We start from the raw sequence: 19,235 nt of genomic DNA on the forward strand, positions 1-19,235 counted from the left end.
CTCCTTCCTCTCCCTCACTTCTCTCCCGCTTTGTCCCCTCCCTCCCTCTCTGTCTCTGCCATATATACGTAATTTTTAGTTCCTTTTAGTTCTAATAACTAAAAATATATGCTTTTCTCTGAGATATTCTTCACTGATAAATTAGATATGATTTATTGCCAGCTTCAATCGGTTATTGAAATGACCTGACAATACAAACTATTTGACATTGTGTCAACGTAAAGAATTACTAGAACTGGAGGAAATCTGTAAGTATTCTTAAATCACTGATACTTAATATTGTCTTTTGTGGCACATTACACACTATTTCCTTCCCCCCATATCACTTCTCTGCTTCCTTGGCTCTGATATCACCCCGCTCTCTTCGGTTGAACTAGTTTCCAGGAGAGGAGATACAACCACCAGCCGCTGAGATGGTGCCTCTGGGATTCGGGACTGAGGACTGTTATATCATGAGCACATACCCAGCAATGCTCCTATGAGTTTTCCCTATTTACTTTCATTAAGGTATATTTGACATGTAACATTGTATTAGCTTCTGGAGTACAATATAATGATTTAATATTTGTATAGATTGTGAAATGATCCTATAATAAGTCTAGTTAATATCTATCATCCTTCATAGTTAGTGTTCTGTTTTCTCATAAAAACTTTTGAGATCTACTTTCTTTGCAACTTTCAAATATGCAGTACAGTATTATTAACTATAGACATGCTATACAATACACCCATCCCTATGACATTTATTTTATGACTGGATGTTTGTACCTTTTGACAACCTTTACACATTTTTTCTAGCCCCTTCCCTGATATAGTCTCGGTATCTGCAAGTTCAGGTTTTGTTTGTTTTATTTTGAGTCCACATATAATTGAGGTTATATGGTATCCATCTTTCTCTGTATGGGTTATTTTACTTAGGCTAATGCCCTCAAGGACCACCTATGCTGTTGTGAATTTTCTTATTTTTTATAGCTATATAAAACATATATACATAAATATATATATTTACATAGAATGCTGAATAATCCATTGTTTAATACATATAAAACATAACATACATAAATATATTTTTATATAATGGCTAAATATATAAATCATATATATATACACATATCTACTTTATTAATTGATCGATGGACACTTAGGTGTTTCCATCATTTGGCTATTGTAAATAAAGCTGCAATGAACACAAAGGCGCATATGTCTTTTCCAGTTAGCGTTTTTATTTACTTAGAATATATACTCAGAATCAGTGTTGCTGGATCATATGGTAGCTCTATTTTTAATTTTTTGTTGAAGCTCCATACTGTGTTTCACAGTGGCTATACCAATTTACATTGCACAGAATTCTTTTTTCTCCACTTCCTCACACTTGTTAATTGCTTGTCCTTTTGATGACAGCCATTCTCACAAATGTGAGATGACATCTCATTGTGGTTTTGATTTGTGTTTTTTTCATGATTGGTGATGAGCAGCATTTCATGTCTGTTGGTCTTCAATATGTCATCTTTGGAAAAATAGCTATTCAGATTCTTGGGCCATTTTTCAAATTAGGTTTTTTGTTTGTTTTTTTGTTATTGAGTTGTTTGAGTTCTTTATATATGTTAATATTAACCCTTTATCAGATATGTGTTTTGCAAATATTTTCTCTCATTCCATAGATTACCTTTTAATGTTGTTGATGGTTTCCTTTGCTGGGCAGAAGTTTGGAATTTGATGTTGTCCCACTTGTTATTTTTGCTTTTTTTCTGTTGCGTGTGGTATCAAAGCAAAAACTCATCACTAAGACTGATGTCAAGGAGCTTATCACCTATGTTTTCTTCAGGAGTTTTATGGTTTCAGATCTTATGTTTGATCGTTTCACAAATTCACATGTCATCTTTGTACAAGGGCTGTGCCAATCTTCTGTGTATCATTTCAATTCCAGCATATGTGTTGCTAAAGACAGCAGAGCAAACTTTCTTTTAGCATCTCATTGTACGTGTATACTTGTTAATGTACATACATGAGGGGACATTGGAGATTAGTTTATCTGAGATGCAAACTAACCCACCCAATATATTGCTAAACAAGAAGTATTATACCCTATTGTAATAAACAGCTATCAACTAGTACAATTTCCTAATTCGTGAATTGTTATGTTCATAGCATAAGCAATGGGATTCTTGTTCTTTTCCCAAATGTGTACTTCCCCCAAAGGCAGATTCAAATTTACCTTATTCTCTGCTAGCCCAACTTGAGGAACATTGAGAGTTGTAGTCTGTTTTAGTTTCCTCTCCCTAACCTCAGGCCTGAAGTTTAGAATAATTTTTTTCAAAAAGAATATTCCTCTCAAGCATACTCTGTAGTATTCTCTAGAGAAGAAAATGTGGGACTTTGTTCCTGCGAATATTGGGGATCAGCTGGAAGTCAAAGAAAGTACTGTCGATGGGGTTGACCTCTGGACCTGCCACCCCAAGGGTCCAAGCCCTTCACTCCTGGTCCAGCCAAGAAAATAAACCACTATACAAATTTACTATGGAGACCACAGCAAAACTGAGAAAATGGCCCCATCGTCACAGGATGTGACCCCAGCTGTTTTCCTCTTACAATCTTGTTCTGAGCAGCCCAAGGAAAACATAGGATGTGCTCAAGCTCAATTATACATTCAAATTGCCTGTATTTAAAAACCCCTAAAAACTGTAATGGCTTAATTAAGCTGGTAACATTATGGCATCCTTCTCCTCACAGCCTAACTTGAAGGCCTTTCTTTTTAACTGAGAAGTCAGTGACAAGTTTGCCTTTCTAGGATGGCTGGGTGCCAGAAGCGGGGGCGGGGGGGCCCAGGATGGGAAAATAAAGAAAGTGGATCTTGGTGGAAGCCAAGTTCCCCTTGTGGCAGATGGCCTACAAATCTTCAGTACTTTGGAGTACATAAAACAGAGCTCTGGGGAAAGAGTAGGCATTAATTTAGGTTTCAGAAAGAGCAGGGCAAGTTTTCACATGGTGAAGTCGCCTCTGGAATACATCAACTAAAACACTGTTTCTACGAAGAGGAGAATGCAGGTTAGGCCTTGCATGTTACCTGACAGGAAAAGAGGACACTCTTTTAAGAAAGCAGTGTAGTCCCACCCCCTCATGGCCCCACCCCTCATGGCCCCACTCCTTGTCCCACCCCCATTCCTTTCCAAATAGCCCCATTCTTACTTTCCAGGACCACGTGATTTATAATCTGGAAGGAGCATCTTAATGTCATTGAATGGGCTTTGAACCTTCATCTAGAGGAGGCTGACTGCTGGGAGATGGGTTGCCCAGAGTCACCACCAACTGCTTCACAGAAAGAGCTAGTTAGGGCTGCAACAGTTTCATTGTCAAAACATTCAGGTCTCTTGATCTTGTTTGAGAAATCCTTTATTTAGGAACATGTTGAAACATGTATTGAATGAAAGGATTAACTTAAGAAAATTAATTACTCATCACCTTTATTTTTTAAAGTGCAGATAAAGATGTAACTAAAGAATCAGACCATTTACTACTTTTCCTCTAATACCAACTCTCACCAATAAGGGAGACTTAAATTAGTAAGTTAATTTTATTTATCTTTAAAATGATATTATTAATTCCTACTTCACTTGTTTGGTAGGATTTAATAATACATATAAGATACTTAGCACAGTTCCTGGTTTTTAATCTCTCAATGTTAGCATATGATATTATTATTATTGCCATTATTTTCACCAAGTTGCCATTTTTAAGATTTTTACTCATGGCAGCACCCAACAATCATATATTTATCATGTGTCAGATAAAGAGTGAAGGAGACGTATTGTCACATTGGCTCCTCAGGGTTACAGAGAAGTAATTGGCAAACCCATGTCCCCAAGTTTTACTTCCTTGGTATTCCGGTGCCAGTCTGTTTATTCCTTCTTTAACGGCTGCTTGTTTTAGGCTTTGGGGGATTAAGCAAAAGTTTTTCATTTTTAGGAAGCCACATGACACCTGTCTTTAAATCGGAGGTGAAAGGCAGCATGCCATGGCAGTAATCCAGAGTTTGGAGGCCACATGGACCTTCTGCTTTAAACTCATTTTATATGAAGTCAAAACTCATCCTTTGCTTTTCAAAGCAGTGACAGTGATTAGCTGAGACAGCAATGAATAAACAGGAGAAGAAGGCCCCTGGTGGTAGAAAGGAGACCTCTCCTCTCAGCTTCTTAATGGCATGTGAAAGACATTGGTCCACACTTTCCTTTCCTGTTAGCCAAATAAAAACATCTTCAGATAATGTGACTACCTTGTGGCCTAAGTGCATTTCTGCTGTATTTTATTAGAAATCCTCTTATGTAGAAATTAGGCATCATCGGAGTTTGACAGCCATGAACATACTTCTTAAAAAACTTCCATAGGACACAGCAATTCTAGCCTTTTCTTACGCACAGTGACTGTCATGTCACATGCACTTGACATCTTTTGTGTGGCAGCTTTACCCAGACATGAAGTCAGACTTCCCAAATGCCTGTCAAGAACCACTAGGAAAAATCACACTGCCACAACTGGAGCTTGGGAAATTACTGCACAAAGCAGAGAGAAACTCCATCCTTGAAAGGCGTTGTTTGTTATGCTTTTGCGAATGGTGCCCCAGGTTTCAGAAGCACACGTTTTGAAAAGAGAGTTTATAGACAATCAAGGCTGCTTTGCTGATTTTTAATTTTGAAGAAGTCAAAGTAAATATGTGTCGGAGAAAATTCAAAACAAAATCCCCAATCCTTTCTCCCAAATCCTATCAAGCAAAACACATCCCTCTGAAATGTTTGTGTCTGTTCAGAATAGAAGAATGTTTTTTCTAAAGAGAGTGGCTTACCTGAGGATATGCAAGGGAGGACGGGGATTTTATATTGCCCAACTCCAGCCTCCACTCCTTTCTACTCCACTTGTCCTGCTCAGCCCCTGTGTAATATTAATCCTGTGTAAGGATCACATAGCCCCTTAACACTAAGCCTCCTACTATTCTGCTTAGATTTACTTGAAATGCATAGCCATTTTCTGCATTTCCCAAGGGAACTCTGCTAGAAGCACACAGTATCCATCGCCAACATTTTTTTTCTTTGCCCTGTTTCTACTTGTAGAAAGGCCTCCAGGAAACTTGTATTTGCTAATATAACAGACACCATCTCATTTGAAAATGGATTTACTCATTTCATAAAGATTCACTGGCCTCTACTGTAAAGATTACTATCTTTCCATCATAAAGACACACTTTCTACTTTCAGATTTTTTTGTAGCTGTTTTGGGGGCATCCAAGTTTTATGATTCAAGCATGTTTCCCTAAAAAGCAAGTGCATTTGATTTTTTAAAATCCTGGCCATTTATCTTCCTACATAAATCAATTTTTTTCTACTCTTCTCCTCATCAATACTGTCGCTTTTCAATTCCTCCAACACATTTCAGGTAAATGGCTAAATCGGTGTGGCCACAGGTGAAGATACATTAGATTTCTCCGGTGGAGGTGGAGAAGGTGAACACAGTTAATGGGTAAATGATAGGCCAATGTTGAGGTCAATATTTACCCAATACTACAATAAATCTTGATAACTGGATATCAAAACAAGATGGCATTAATCAGTATGGTGTGCTATATCCTTTCAGAATAGTTTCTTTGGAAAAGTATGGAAATTCTGAGAATAAAGAGTACAATAATTTTGTGGTATGTTTTTGCTCCTGAAAAAAAATGACATTTTAAATCAAAGTAAAGATTCAGATTCTCATTGATTTTTTAAACTTTTATGTTCATTAGAATCACTTAAGGTGTTTTTAGATGGATACAGATTCCTAGATTTCACCCATATTCTGATCAAGTAGAGATGATCTTGTGCCCACCCAATGTTTCATAAAGACTAGGTAAATCTGATGCAGACAAGTGAGGAAACATAGTTTGGGAAACACTGAGTTAAATTCCACTATTAGTGTGCCTCGGAGGTAAGTAATGACTTAAATAATCTACCCAACAACTAAGCAACATTTATTTAGAAACAAATATGTTCAAAACAAAATGTGCATATAGCCATTACAAAGTACTCATTTGTAGTTTTTCTTTGTTCTGCTCTATCAAATAAAACAGTAATTTTTAGTTCTTATATATGAGATGGAATACAGTAAGAACCAGGTTTATTGGCATACTTTATCAACGAAGATTGCTAAAAGAGTCTCTTAAAAAAACAATTGTTTATACATGGAGACACAGCCTTCTCTGAAATATAAATTCAAAAAAAATATTACATTACCAGTCCATAAACTTAATCAAGTAGTTAGGTTTTGGCACACTTTGGGGGGAAGACTGAGAAAAATGTTATTAAATCAGTAAATGTGGAATTCTGTGGTAAGTGTACCATTTTCAGTATAACATTTTTTAATATGAACCTCTCAATAATGTAGGTTTATTACAGATTATATAAGCATAACATGTTACTAATATTATGTACCTTATTCAATAGGAACAATAACATAAATTTAAAACATGATTAAATAAGTAGAGTTCCAACATTTTGTTCCTGCATACCAAAACATCATAAGTGTGATATTCTCAACTATCCAAGTAGCTTTGTTTCTTTAACTTGGCTTTGTATATTGTGAATGACTTCCTCTTTCATGCAAATTAAAGTACTTAGTTGGAACGAAATTTAAAAATAATTTCGAAAACAGAGGGAGAAGAACTTTCTTTTTCTTCTATTGACTAGTGTATGTCAATAGCCTTGGCATAATCTAGTATATCTCAAATGAGGATCTTTGATTGTTAATTTTCAGGTACTATGTAATAGTATTTAGGCTATTCTTCCCCCACATTGTAGGGGAAAATGCCTTAATGGAGAGGCTGTCCTCAATTTTAGTTTGTCATCCACAGTTTGCATTTAAACTGTTGGTCTCTTGCTCATCTACATGACAGTCCCAAAGGTAGGCCAGCACACTTCAGGACCCTGCTTGGGTTTTCTGCTGTTTGGGGTTAGTGCTTGATCCTTTACAACTCATGCTGAAATTCCTTGATACACCGGGCTCTTCTAAGTGTGTTTAACCTCCCTGGCTTCATCCAGCATTCCCTGCAATGAATAATTTTGGCCTGTATTTAAAAGTACTTTTTAACTGTATATGCAAAGGAATCACTCAGGAATCTCAATAAAAGCAGATTCTTACTAATGCATCTGAATCAGGGGTTGTGTTTCTGTGTTTCTAACAAGCTCCCAGGCCTAGGCCTGATGCTGCCAGTCTGTGAACCAAAAGGTCTACGCTGTGCATTCAGCTCTATTCAAGTGCTGCAGTCTGTCATTGATCACTTTTCTAGACACATACCCTATATGCTCAACTGTGTATATGATGAATAGTCTCCTCGGCAACTTCTCATTGATGATGATAACTTGCTTGATATCAGCTCTGTAGTCATTAAAATACCTTTTATCTCTAAAATCTACTCCCAAGAAAGCATCTTGTAATCATGAATTGATCTTGGAAGTGTCAGAACAATAAATATGCCAAATTTCTGTCATTCTTCAAAGATTTTTAAAGGCTACCTGAGACTTTATTGTTGTTATTTACTTTTGAAAACATGCAACAGCATTGGGAAAAGAAAAGAGAGCATGAGGTACAGGATACTGAGATGATATTCACCAAATGTTGAAACTGAATATTTCTGGGAGGCGTTGTAACAGTAATTTTTATATCTGTTTCTCTAATTGTTTTTATAGTTCATATGTGTTAATTTTATAATATTATAATCAGTACAAGCTTTCAAAAACCCAGTACAACTTTATATGTCTCTTTTTTTTAACCTCATAGAAAATACCCACAATTTGACTATTTGCTGTGATTTCTTATTCCTGTTTCCTTCTCACTTGTCACATTTTGCTTGTTTCTCTAGCAGTACTCACTGGAGAGACATTTTTATAACCATATTTCTTAGCTCTTTGTTAAGGACGTGAAGGGTACTCAGAATCTAGCTGTTGATTTTCAATTTTCTGACTTCATCAAATTTTCATACAGATTGTATAGAAGGAAGTTTAGCACACAACATACTGCATTTGCTGAAAATCACCAACATGTCTTATTTTCTCATACAGGTTTCTGTCAATACTTCTGTTTATATCCCAAGTAAGAGCATGGTCCTATGGCTTAGCACATGCCAAGAGAAAAGATTTGGCAAAACATCAATGGAAGACCAAATAGAAAAATTTAGTGGCTATTACTCATACTTCTCATCTCTTAACTCACCTGTCATGAACACAGAAACAACCATAATTCTGTCTGGTCTTGGGTATTGATGGTCTGGCACTGAACAGCTTTTGGAATGACAAGTTAAATGGTGTTCCTACTCTGCAGAAGACACTTGAGAAAAGATGGGAATTACGTAGGGTAGCTGCAAATCACACTAAATATCACTCCTTTTGTTTCTGCCAAAATTTTGCCAATATATTCAGTCTGATTAAAAGGACATATAATGAAAATGAAGATGAGTTTCTAATCATGGCTATTAATTACCAAAGACTAGATTCAAAGAGATTTCCTAATTAAAATTTCAAATCTCCTAAATATAATGTAAGACTTGAATGATGAGACAACACAAGAGATGTCTCTAATAACATCCTAAAAAGCATCAAGAAAGGAGGAAGATACCCATGTGTCCTTTTAAAAAATGTTCTTAGAGAATCCCCATCTATTGGAATAAGCTATTCTTATCCTAGTGGTATATCCAACCCATTCAAACTTGAAATTGCTATGAGTGACCCATGAAACTGGTAGAGACCCATGTGCTGTGCACAAATTCAAACATAGGTTGGGTAGAACATGGTAAGGGTCCATGGGATCCAAGAATAACCAACAGGGATAAATAAACAATGGTTTATTCACTCAATGAACATTTGCTAGCTGCCTATGATATTTCACTTCTAGGGACTTGGCTTATGTAAATAGATAAAATGGACAAATATCCCTCCCTTTGTGGAGTTTATATACAAACAGAATAACAGTGAATATTATGTCACATAAATAAGTACATTCTATTGTTATATGTGAGAAGATGAGAGCTGTTGCAGACGCAAGGAGAGTACGAAGATGGAGAGTGCTGGTTATGAGATGGGATGGGATGGAGGTGTGTTACAATTTGACATAAAGCTATCAGAGCAAGCTCATTAAAAAGGGAAACTTGAGCAAAGACTCAGAGAAGGTGAGGGGATGAGCCATGTAGCTGTTTGGAGGAGGAGCTTCCTCTTCTCTAGTGCAAAACCCTGATGCTCCTGCATATTTGCCACATTGGAGGGACTGCAAGGCAGCCTGGGCATCTAGCAGGGAGTGGGCAGGTGCTAAAGTCATAGGATGTTTATCAATGTAAAGGAGGCTTAGATCAGCTGAGTCATCGTAGGCTCATTTCAATGGCAATTGTAGTTTCCAGCCTCTCTATACTTTCTTTTTATCATTCCTTTTGACATGATTTAAAATCTTCCAGTCCTATTCCTGCTTTGTTCTTTCTTACTACTTGTATACCTGCAATAAAATACCTGATTTATATCCTTGCTCATTCCAATTCATACTAAAGCTATGGGTAAATTTGTCCTCCTAAGGTACAGGGAGTTTTTCTTTGTAAAAACATCCTCTTGCATTTAGAAGTAAGTCAAAACTTAATCACGTTCTACTCTTAAACTTAATAGTTTCCTGCACCCTATTAAATTGTTCCCTCCAGTTTCCATCTCTTTGCTTGTACTGTTCTCTAAACATGGATTATTTCCTGTTTTATCTTGTCAACATCTTTTTCTTTCTTCATCTCTCTCCAAGCTCCATAGTCATCTTTATCATCACCCCTAAGCTCAGCAACAGGTAAGTGGCTTCTCACTTTCATAAAAATCTCCAGCACTTTATTTTTACTTCTCATATAGATCCTGTGTTTAAATAATAATGGAAAGTAGACTCAAAACACATTGGGAGCCAAATCTGTGCCTCATTCATGATTTCATTTCCACAAAACTTAGAAATATTAGTGCACTGATAAATATTGATAGAATAAATTTGAGCACTCAATCTATAAGCACAGGTAGAGAGCTTTAGCCTTACTGACACAGACTTATTCTGAACATAACGGTCAGTCCTTCATCATGACCCATGGGCATTTAACTTTGTGATTACAGATACCTCTGTACTCCTTATAACTGCTCATGTTTCAAGCCCAAGACAAGGAATATGGGATTAATTTAGGAATCCATCATATTTTTAAAGCTGTGACAACTAGCTGTATCATAAATAGAGCCGATCACCCAGCCACATAAATAATGGAAACACTGCCTAGGGGGCAATAAAAGTGATTGATGCTCTGAGTTGCTGTTAACCCTGGTTATCCGTGTTCCAAGAGGATCTTTGCAGCCTTTCTTTGTGCCTGAGATTGGCACTTCAGAAGCAGTATGTGTGGGGAAAAAATAGATGTCAGACGTCCACTCTACGTTGCTAGTCAGAATTTGCGAATGAGGGGGGAGCATATGTGACCCAGAATAAACTAGGTCCACACATGCAGATGTGTCCTTATCATATCCAAAACCTTAAGGTGTGGGGTAGGGAAAATTAGGCAACCTTGGTGTTACACTTATTTATTATTTATTTAAATTAGTTTTTATTACAGCATAATTGACACACAATGTTATATTAGTTTCAGGTATACAACATAATGATTTGGCATTTATATATTCTATGATGTGATCACTGTGGTAAGTCTAGTAACCATCTGTTGCCATACAAAGTTAGTATGATATTATTGACTATATTTCTTATTCTCACTGTGGTAAGTCTAGTAACCATCTGTTGCCATACAAAGTTAGTATGATATTATTGACTATATTTCTTATTCTATACATTACATTCCCATGACTCATTCCTCTTCACCATTTTTACCCCTCCCCTAACTCCAGTCCAGGCAACCATCAATTTGCTCTCTGTACCTATGAGTGTTTCTATTTCATATTGTTCTGTTTGTTTACTAATTTCAGGTTTTGTTTGTTTTTTTTTATATTCCACATTTTAAAAAAACCACACAGTATTCATTTCTGACTTAGTTCGCCTAGCTTAACATACGCCACGTTCACCATGTTGTTGCAATAAATGATTTTATTCATTCTTATTGAGTAAATATTTCATTGTATGTTTGTGTGTGTATCACATCTTCATGCATTCATCTGTCGATGGACACTTAGGTTGTTTTCATATTTTAACCATTCTAGATAATGCTGCAATGCAATGGATATGGGGTACATATATCTTTTTGAATTATTGTTTCATTTTCTTTAGATAAACACCCAGAAATGGAATTGCTGGGTTGTATGGTAGTTCTATTTCTTAATTTTTTTGAGGAACCTACATACCGTATTCCACAGTTGTTGTGCCAAATTATTATTCCACCAACAGTGCACAAGTCCTTTTTCCTCCTCTTCCTCATCCTCACTTATTTGTTTTCTTTCTTATTTGTTGACTTTCTGATAATAGCCTTTCTGACTGGTGTGAGGTGATATCTACTTTTGGTTTTGATTTGCATTTCGCTGATGACTAATGATATTGAATAGCTTTTCATATGTCTCTTGATCATTTGTATATCTTCTTTAGAGAAATGTCTATTTAGATTCGCTGCCCATTTTTAAATCAGACCTTTTATGTTGATTTTTTTTATAAGTTCTTTATATATTTTGCATATTTTAAGTAATAAGAAGCTTCTAAACTGGTCCTTCACTCAGATGTCATAGGTAAGGATGCCTTTTCCTAAAGCTCTACAAACACATGTGTGATGAATTCCATTTGGGCTCTGTCACACTAAAGAAAATTTTGTAAAAATTTTGTCCATAGAAGCATCATGTTTGAAAGGAGAGAATGCCACTTGGGGACTAGAAAACATGATTATCATTCTATTTCTGTTACTAATTAGCTTCATTAGCTGGTGTGTGTTGTTCAACCTTGTTCACCTTGTCTTTTGTTCCTTTACAAATGTAATGGTGGACAGAAAAAGGACAAGCTTACTATAAATTAAGTGCCTATTTTATGCAATTTTCCCAACTTCTCTGTTACTAAGTTTTTTAGTGATATGTTATTATATCTATTTATAGGAAAGAAGATTGGGTTTCAGAGAGGTTATGAAATTTTTCTAAGTCAGTGTGAAATGTATCAAATATGAACCAAAAAAATTATATTATGATAACTGCATATATGAAAGGTTAAAAAGCAGATAATATCTTAGAGCTTCTTCCTGTCCTGACGTGCTGTGATTATGTCTCCCTAAAGTACTGTGAAGTTTTCATACAACGGCAAATGTTAGGACCAAGCAATGGTTTTTCTAACTCCTAATTCCTGTTCAATCTCTGATATTTTTGTGGGATGAGACAAATCAGTTTTTAACATATTTGCCAAGTCAAACCTTACTAGAAGGGATAATTATTGATTGGCTGGTCAAGAAGACCACTTCCATTTTGAGTTTAAAAAAATGAGCATTTTAGAATAATATTTCATTTTGTCTATGTGGCTTTATTTACATCAGGTCTTCTGCAATTTAGTATTCTGATTTTGACCAACTTCTCTATCTAGCACAGTGGGGATCTTGAACTTGTCTTTTTCTTCCCCCAAGAGGAATTCAAATTATATTTGCCTGAGTGTCATGCTTTACTGTTGTATATCTAAAATCTCTTAAGGTCTTGTTCACTGCCACCTTTTCTAGGTTTTCTGTGAATATCAAGTCTGTTCTGCCATTTGTCCCCATCAATTATGTTTTCCATAGGGTTACCTATGTACCTTTCCTACAACAAACCCTTGGATTAACAAAAAGCCCTTATGTAGTATTTTATAAAGAGTAATATTTTTACTCTTTTTGATACATTTGTGTCAGGAATAAATCAATTTATGATACAGGCCTGGGATGGGGCTTTCCTTCTACAGTTTTCTTCTTTAGAACCCCATTTCATCCAGGATATTTTTTAAGTGGATGAGGGAACGTTGGGACATATCTGGATCCCTGAATCCAACCATTCAACCCAAGATGGGACTAAAATTGATCCTTAAGAACAAGGCTATAGAATAAAAGATTAGGTTTCAAGGGAAACAGGCTCTGAGATAGAGATTTGCATGTTAGAATTTATTGAAGAGTGCTTTCAGCACCATCACTTGGGGATGTGGGGGGCAAAGGTAAGGTCAGCGGTCATGAGCAACAGAAGAAGTTATACAATGCAGTTGCAATGAAGGCATTGGCTGATCCCACTAGAAACCCTACAGCCTAATCTTCAGACAGCTTCATAGCTCAGAAGATCTAAAATGGGGTAGAAGAATCCTTGCAAATTTAATCTAGCATCAGGAATGAGCCTCCCCTGATTGTGACATGGTTTTCCTTCCTCTTGGCAGAGGATATTTTGGTGTTGGTCTGCCTTGGGCAGGAGATCAATCTGGAGACCCAGTGTGCCCCATCAGCATGTTATGACCCAGAAATCAAGAAATGAGCTCTGATTCATGCGGCACTCCATAAACGCAGAAGGACCCTGCTTCACGAACCTTCCTATCTCCCCTCCACAGTGATGGACAGAGAGGCAGTTTGCAGAGAAGGAAGCAGGCTTACTGAAGTAGCAAGTGGCTGTTTGAAAAGATGTTTTTGACCTTGGGGCTAACAAAGGCTCCTTTGGTGGGGAGGTAATTTGGAATTAAGCTCCTGTCCTTTAGCCACCATCCTGATGGTCCTGAAAGTTCTTTATAGAGACAAAGGTCAGGGGAGGGAATCTCCTTGTTTGTACCCATAACAAGGAAAGGTTGAATTACAACAGTCCAAAACCTATGGGACACAGCAAAGGCAGTCCTGAGAGGGAAGTTCATAGCAATACAGGCTTACCTAAAAAAGATAGAAACATTTCAAATAAAAAACCTAACACTACAACTTCAAGAACTGGAGAAACAACAACAAATCAATCCCAGAGCAAGGAAAAGGAAGGAAATAGTCAAGATTAGAGCAGAACTGAATGACACAGAGACGAAAAGAACAATTCAAAGGATCAACCAATCCAGGAGCTGGTTCTGTGAAAAGATAAATAAAGTCAACAAGCCTTTAAGCAGACTCATCAAGAAAAAAGGGAGAGGACCCAAATAAATAATATCAGAAATGAAAGAGGAGAAATAACAACTGATACCACAGAAATACAAAGGATTGTCAGAAACTACTATGAACAATTATATGCCAAGAAATTTGAAAACCTTGATGAAAGGGACAAATTTCTAGAAAAGTATAATCTTCCAACACTGAAGGAGGAAGAAACAGAAAGTTTGAACAGACCGATAACAGCTGGGGAAATTGAAGCAGTCATCAAGAAACTCCCGGCACACAAAAGCCCAGGGCTGGATGGTTTCACAGGAAAATTTTACAAAAACATTTAAGGAAGAGCTAACCCCTGTTCTTCTCAGACTATTCCAAACAATCCAAGAGGAGGGAAAACTCTCAGACTCTTTTTATGAGGCCAGCATCACCCTGATCCCAAAACCACATAAAGACCCTACAAAGAAAGAAAATTAGGGGTCAATTTCGCTGATGAACATAGATGCTAAAATTCTCAATGCAATATTGGCAAACTGCATCCAGCAATACATTAAAAAGATTATCCACCATGATCAAGTGGGATTCATCCCAGGCATGCAGACATGGTTCTATATACGCAAGTTAATAAACGTAATACATCACATAAGTAAAAGAAAAGACAAAAACCACATGATCATCTCGATAGATGCAGAAAAAGCATTTGACAAGGTACAGCACCCATTTATGATCAAAACCCTCAGCAAAATGGGAATAAATGGGGCATTCCTCAATGTAATAAAGGCCATATATGAAAAACCTACAGCCAACATCATACTCAACGGGCAAAAACTGAAAGCTTTCCCACTAAGATTGGGTACACAACAAGGATATCTGCTTTCACCGTTTCTTTTCAACATCGTATTGGAAGTCCTAGTCACAGTGGTCAGACAAGAAAAAGAAATAAAAGGTATCCAAATAGGAAAGGAGGAAGTAAAACTATCATTGTTTGCAGATGACATGATAGTGTACATAGAAAACCCTGTAGACTCCACCAAAAAACTCCTCAACCTAATAAGTGACTTTGGCAAAACAGCAGGATACAAAGTCAACATTCAGAAATCAAAGGCATTTTTGTACACCAGCAATGAAATAGAAGAAGAAGAAGTCAGAAAAAAAATACCATTCGATATAAAAACAGGAAAAATAAAGTACCTAGGAATAAATTTAACCAAGGAAGTAAAAGACCTGTATCCAGAAAACTATACAACACTGAAGAAAGAAATTAAAGAAGACACAAATAAATGGAAGCATATACCGTGCTCATGGATTGGAATAATTAGTATCATCAAAATGTCCATACTACCCAAAGCCATTTATAGATTCAACACAATCCCTATTAAGATACCAATGACATATTTCACAGAAATAGAACAGACGTTTCAGAAATTTATATGGAACCATAAAGGACACCAAATAGCTGCAGCAATTTTGAGAAAGAAAAACAAAGTAGGAGGGATCACAATATCAGACATCAAACTATACTACAAAGCGACTATATTCAAAACAATCTGGTACTGGCACAAGAACAGATCCATAGACCAGTGGAACAGAATAGAGAGCCCAGAAATAAGCCCAGGTCTATATGAGCATCTAATATTTGACAAAGGTGGCAGAAGCATAAAATGGAGCAATAATAGCCTCTTCAACAAATGGTGTTGGAAGAGCTGGATGGTGACATGCAAAAAATTGAAATTGGATCATCAGCTGGCACCATACACAAAAATAAACTCAATATGGATAAAAGACTTAACTATAAGTCACAACACCATAAAAGTCCTAGAGGAGAACATTGGCAGGAAACTCTCAGATACCCCACATAGCAATTTTTTCACCGATATGTCTTGTAAAGCAATGGACACAAAGGAAAGAACAAACAAGTGAGACCTCATCAAAATAAAAAGCTTCTGCACGGCTAAAGAAAACATCAGCAAAATGAAAAGGGAGCCAACCCTATGGGAAAGTATATTTGCTAATGATACATCAGATAGAGGTTTGATCTCCAAGATATATAAAGAACTCACTCGACTCTACTCCAAGAAGACAAATGATCCAATCAAAAAATGGGCAAAGGACCTGGGCAGACACTTTTCCAAGGAAGAGATACAGAGGGCCCAGAGACATTTGAAAGGATGCTCGGCATCACTAGCCATCAGAGAAATGCAGATCAAAACCACAATGAGATACCACCTCACACAGGTCAGAATGGCCATCATAAACAGATCAACAAACAATAGATGCTGGCGAGGTTGTGGAGAAAAAGGAACACTAGTCCACTGTTGGTGGGAATGCAGACTGGTGCAGCCACTATGGAAAGCAGTGTGGAATTTCCTCAAAAAGCTGAAAATGGAACTGCCTTTTGATCCAGTGATTCCCCTGCTGGGACTATACCCTAAGAATCCCAAAATCCCAATTCAAAAGAACCTCTGCACCCCAATGTTCATAGCAGCACAATTTACAATAGCCAAGTGTTGGAAGCAACCTAAATGCCCATCAGTAAATGACTGGATCAAAAAACGATGGTACATTTACACAATGGAATACTATGCAGCAGAAAGAAAAAAAGAACTACTAAACTTCGCAACAGCATGGATGTAACTCGAGAGCATTATGTTAAGCGAAATAAGCCAGAGGCGAAAGACAAATACCATATGATTTCACCTATAAGCGGAACCTAACCAACAATACAAAGATGCAAGGAAAATAAGACCAGCAACACTGAAAGGAAAAGAAACCAACAGAGACAGGAGGGAAGGAGTGAGGGGTGAGCGGGGGGAAAAGGAAGGGAAGGGGAAAGTCAAGGAACATATAGCAAGGACTAATGGACAAAACCAAAGGGGAAGGATTGAGGGAGGGAGAGGGGGATGGGGGCAAGGGACAGTGGTTTGGGGAAGGTAGAGGCAAAGGTATTTGAAAAAATAAATTAATTAAAAAAGAAAGAAAGAAAGAAAGGTTGTATTAAAGGAAAGACTGCCAGTCATGCAAAAAGAGTGACTCAGAAACATCTATGCCCATGTGGACCAATCAGGGCAGGATTTTAAAATGTCTTTAAATTTCTGAGAGATTTCTTTTTTCTTTTTCTTTTTTAAAACCTCATTTTGGAAATTCCCATTTAGTGCTCAGCACTAAACTAGGCCACAGTCACCAAGATTAAACCCGCCTGCTAGTCCAGATTTTTTGGCTCTCTCAATTTGTAAGGTCTAATTAGAAGCAATAACCTTCTTCTCCAGAGGGATTTTCTCTACACGCCAGAGACTGAGTCAAACAACTTGCTTTACTAGCTTTGTAACTTTACATGAGTCTGGGGAGTTAAGTCTTCCCAAAACATGCTGTGCTATTGTGTGATTAAAGAGTTTCCAGACTTGCTCACATTCAGAGCCAATAACAGAAACGGGCTCCCACTGCCCTCTCCAGCCTTTAGCAGGGATCCATTTACATTGTTAGACTGTACGGAAAAATTCAGCATTCCATGAGAAGAGGGATTTAAAGCATTATCCCTGAAACACAAATACTGAATTTCACAGAAGCACGCCTTATTTAAGATTACATATGAGCAGCTCAAATTCATCATCAATAAGACATATTCTGTAAGAGAAAATGAAAAATATTAACTAATGAAAACAGATCTATAAATCCCAAGGTTATAACCAAAGTTGTTGAATAAGCTTCTATTGTAGAAGATGGACATGTGAAATAGCAGGGTTTCCTTCCCCTTTTCATTAGGCAGGGATGGGTAACTGTTGTACAGCAGGCTTTTTGGAGATGAGCAAATCAAATAGGTTCCCTAATAAATAGGCAGTTGCAAAGGTCTTCTTTTCTCTTCATTTGATTTTACTGAGTGTGACTCTTAGTTTATTTGGAGAATCGGGCTGCTTGCTCATGCATTCCATAACCCATCCCTTGCTCGGTGACCTTGAGCATTTATTTCATGTCTTAGAGCATCTATTTCTCATTACAAAATAATAGGATAGACCAAAGTGACCATTCAGTTCCTTGATACCAGTGTTACTTAAAATGGTGTCATTGTTAAACTATCTTATAGTACTGTCTATGACATGTACTATATTTGCCTAATGTCGATCTTTTAAACCAGCTCATTTAAATGAATCTAAAATGTCATTTAAACTTCACTGTAAATAATGTCTATGAAAGTATGGATTTGATGAGCTGATTTAACTTTAAAGAAAAAAATACACACTAAAATAAATGCTCAAAAAATGTGTTTATCCCTCAAATTATCTCATATGTCACATTAGTCTGCCTCACAGCTATTAAAAATAAAAACAACTAAATCCTATAATCAGAATGTTAATTTTACAGATTTTTGACATTTCTCATAGTATTTTCAAAACAAACATGCAAGTATTTTTATTACAACATAGAGAGCAAAAAGAAATGACTTAGCCCTGAGTTGCTTTCTTCCAGTAGACCAAGAAACCCAGTAGACCAAAAAGCAGCCATAAATTCTGATTTTTGCTATAAAGGTTAGGATCTCCGTACTTGAGGAGATAGCATTTGACAATAGTGAATCACCAGAATTTAACCTGTACTTCCTGCTTCTCTTTCTCCAGAGCACTTGAAAGGAGAATCACCAACTCTTAGCTCCAGATTTAAAAAGTCAAGGAACATATAGCAAGGACTCATGGACAAAACCAAAGGGGAAGAGCTGATGGAGGGAAGGAGGGAAGGGGCAAGGGAAAGTGGTGGGGGGTAGGCAGAGACAAATGTATTTGAGAAAGTAAATTAAAATAAAATAAAAAAAACACAATGAAATATATGTTTCAGATTAAAGTATTAGTAAAAGCTTAAGAAGAAGGAAAAATACATACCCCCAATAACGAGGGACATATGATGAAATTGCTCCCTCAGCTACAGCTTTAGTAGAGCTGAGAGCTACTATAATACATCCTTTATCTGAAAGGGTCCACCCACAATTATCTGAAGTAACAAGAACATTTACTATCATAATTAGAGCCAACTACCTTTATTTCACTATCAAAAACAAACATTAGTTGTGCTTACATATTCTAATTTCCACAAAATGCAAACCAAAACAATGAGAAATAACACTTGCTGCCCTATATAAAATCTTTAAAAAAAGGATACGCTATCCAATAGAAAAAGAATGACGAATATCTATCAGTCATTG

The 19,235-nt window shown here is 36.7% G+C and overlaps 1 non-coding gene across 1 annotated transcript; it reads right to left on the minus strand.

Moving 5' to 3' along the window:
- Positions 1–1,844: 1,844 nt before the first annotated feature.
- LOC129077380 (U6 spliceosomal RNA) lies at positions 1,845–1,948 on the minus strand. The gene has a single exon (XR_008529838.1). It is a non-coding gene; the product is annotated as a U6 spliceosomal RNA (small nuclear RNA).
- Positions 1,949–19,235: the final 17,287 nt, after the last annotated feature.

This window comes from Pteronotus mesoamericanus, unplaced genomic scaffold (assembly GCF_021234165.1).
Source record: "Pteronotus mesoamericanus isolate MK-2021 breed Mesoamerican mustached bat unplaced genomic scaffold, CSHL_Meso_final contig_657, whole genome shotgun sequence".
Classification (NCBI taxonomy): domain Eukaryota; kingdom Metazoa; phylum Chordata; class Mammalia; order Chiroptera; family Mormoopidae; genus Pteronotus; species Pteronotus mesoamericanus.